The sequence below is a fragment of the Loxodonta africana genome, chromosome 4 (genome assembly GCF_030014295.1).
Source record: "Loxodonta africana isolate mLoxAfr1 chromosome 4, mLoxAfr1.hap2, whole genome shotgun sequence".
NCBI classification, from domain to species: Eukaryota; Metazoa; Chordata; class Mammalia; order Proboscidea; family Elephantidae; genus Loxodonta; species Loxodonta africana.
Window position 1 is genome coordinate 144,023,220 of NC_087345.1, and position 3,583 is coordinate 144,026,802.

Sequence of the window (3,583 nt, forward strand, 5' to 3'; positions counted from 1 at the left end):
GGAGTCAGGAACCAGGAGATACCACCATCTAGGAAAGGAGCTGGGGATGTGGCCTGCTGGAAAGGCCATTGGGAAATACAACTGCTCATCTCTCTGGGAGCTTTCAGCCATGAAAAGAGCCTGGGGAACACACACACAGGAGGCTCACCATCCACACAGGTCCTGCCATATTAGCAGAGGCTGCCCACTGCCTATGGGAGCATTGGGGGTTCAGTGGTAGAATTCTTGCCTTCTATGTGGGAGATCCAGCATCAATTCCCAGCCAGTGCACCTTATGCACAGCCATCACATGTCTCAGTGGAGACTTGCAAGTTGCTACGATGCTGAACAGGTTTCATTGGCACTATAGACTAAAGAACTTCCAGACTAAGGTAGACTAGGAAGAAAGGCCTGGCAAACTACTTCTGAAAGTCAGCTAATGAAAACCCTATGAATCACAATGGTCCAATCCACAACTAATTATTGGGGTGGCACAGGATCACAGAGCATTTTGTTTCATTGTACATGGGATTGCCATGAGTCAGGGGCCAACTCAATGGCAGCTAACAACAACTCATTGCCCACAGAGCCAGACTGAACAGGGAGAGATCAGAGCTACCTCCCACCACCAACTGCAACCTCACTCAGTTATGCAAAACTCTACCTATGCCCCCTCCCCTTTTTAACTTTTTAAAAATTGTGAGGCATACCTAGGAATATATCCTAGAGACATAAGAGCAGTCACATGAGAAGACATATGCACACCCATGTTCATTGCAGCACTATTCACAATAGCAAAAAATGGAAACAACCTAAATGCCCATCAATAGATGAATGGATAAACAAACTATGGTACATGCACACAATGGAATACAACACGACAATAAAGAACAATGATGAATCTGCAAAACATCTCACAACACGAATCTGGAGGGCATTATGCTGAGTGAAATAAGTCAATCACAAAAGGACAAATATTGTATGAGACCGCTATTATAAAAACTCATGAAAAGGTTTACATACAAAAAGAAACGATCTTTGATGGTTACGAGGGAGGGGAGGGGTGGGGAAAGAAAAACACTAACTAGACAATAGGTAAGTGGTAACTTTGGTGCAGGGTAAGATAGTACACAACACTGGGGAAGTCAGCACAACTCGACGAAGGCAAAGTCATAGAAGCGTCACAGACACATCCAAACTCCCTGAGGGACCAGAGTACTGGGCTGAGGGCTGGGACCACAGTCTCAGGGGACATCTAGCTCAATTGGCATAACATAGTTAGTGAAGAAAATATTCTACATCCTACTATGGTGAGTATCGTCTGGGGCCTTAAAAGCTGGTCCCACCCTGACTGTAACAAGGGAGAAGGAAGAAAACTGAAGACACGAGGGAAAGATTAGTCCAAAAGACTAATGGACCACAAATGCCACAGCCTACACCAGACTGAGTTCAGCACAATTAGATGATACCTGGCTACCACCACCAATTGCTCTGACAGGGATCAAAATAGAGGGTCCTAGACAGAGCTGAAGAAAAATGTAGAACAAAATTCACACTCATGGAAAAGACCAGACTTACTGGTCTGACAGAGACTGGAGAAACCCGGAGAGTATGACCCCTGAACACCCTTTTAACTCAGTACTGAAGTCATTCCTAAGGTTTACCCTTCAGCTGAAGATTAGACAGACCCATAAAATAAACAATAATACGCGTAGCTCAACCATGTATACCAGACTAAATGGGCACACCAGCCCAGGGGCAAGGACTTGAAGGTAGGAGGGGACAGGAAAGCTGGACGAATGGAAATGGGGAACCCAAGATCAAGAAGGGGAGAGTGTTGACAGGTCACAGGGTTGGCAACCAGTGTCACAAAACGATATGTGTTTTAATTGTTTAATGAGAAACTAATTTGCTCTGTAAACCTTCATCTAAAGCACAATTTAAAAAACATGAGGTATAACACACATAGAGAAAAGTGCATAAACATAAATGATTAGTCAATTAATTATCACAAAACAAACAAGCATGTAACCACTGCCAGGCAAGAGGTAGAACACGGCCAGTCTCCTACACGTCCCCTTCCGGTTCCCTCTCAACCTTACCCCTTCCCTCCTCCCAAAGATCCCTCCTGTCCTGACTTCCAACACTGTAGCTTTGCCAGGTTTTAACTGAAACCATTTCTTAACTTTTTCCCTCTCTTCCTCATCTTGAAATACTAGAATAGCTGCAGCCTAGCAGAGGATATAGAAAGGAAGTAAAGAGCTTTGAGTTGGGTCCTCAATTGTAGTTTGCCAATTCAACAACTTTACAATTGTAATTGTAAACTGGACAGACTAAACGTTAATTATCAAGGGTGAGGAGAAAGTAGTGGAGCCTGCTCAAGCTCTTGTTAAAGGAGAAGAAAGGGGGATTCGAGAGCAGCTGAAAGCTGTCATTGGGTTGGAAAAAATAAAAACACCCCATGTTTATATTCCACATGTCATGGCCCCTCAATACTCTGGCACCAAGCTTGCGGAATTGCTGAAGCCTGGAAGGGTTCATTGGAGCTTCCATGTTTCCTGAGGTGAAGGGGGAAGGGGTGTTGACTTTCAAATCTGGGCCAGGGCGATAGTTCGTCATAAAGCAGGAGAAGGAACGTCTCTGTGCCCTAGAAGGACAGATCCATGCCCTTTGTGACACTGCACCTCCACAAGGTAGATTCTCCCCTGGCAGTGTGACCTACACTCACAATATCAAAGGAAAGTTTGGCCCCAGTGCGACTTAACCTCGTTTTCTGTTCTTCATTCTCCCGTTGTGCAAAACGAGATGGAAGACAAAAATCTTCCTCCTGAATTAGTGGTGTGAGGAGCAATAAAAGAAAATGATTTTGAAGCTTTCATGGTATATAAGTTGCTTTAGAAATTTCCTTAGAACATATGAGCTTTCCCCAACCTAGTAAACAGCAGACCCCAAGACCATCTCCTTCCCTGCTAGCTAATTGCCCCTCAGAATACATGTGTCCAGTTTTCTAAACTATCAAGTCAAGATTTTTGTTAGATTTTAAAAAATTAAAAAAGGGCTTCCCGGGAAACCATGGATGCACACGATGTAATGGTTGGGTACCCTAAAAAGTCATTCCTGTTAGATTGGACTTCTTGGGCCACAAGGAAGGGAATCTTTTCTCTAACCATTGGATACTATGAGTGCTCTGGTCAAAGCTCTGAGCTATGTCAGGGAAACCAGTTTTGGAGACAGTATTAGTTTCTCTGTTCTTGGGCACAATCTCAGATCTCATCTCTACCTTCTTCATACCGCATCCTGTTAGGAGGTTGCCTACTTGGAATGACATCCTAGTAACATCAATTTGTTTCTGGATCCCTCAAAAGAGGTAGGACAAACAATATCAAGCAAAAGAAGCCAGACACAAAAGAGTACATACTGTATGAGTCCATTTACATGACATGTAAGAAAAGGCACAACTAACTATGCTGTTAGAAGTCAGGAGAGTGGTTACCCTGGGGTGGGGGTGGGTAGAGAGCTACTGGGAGGGAGCCCGAGGAGGCTTCTGGGTGTTGGTAATGTTCTGTTTTTTGATCTGAGTGGTGGCTTCACAGGTATGCCCACT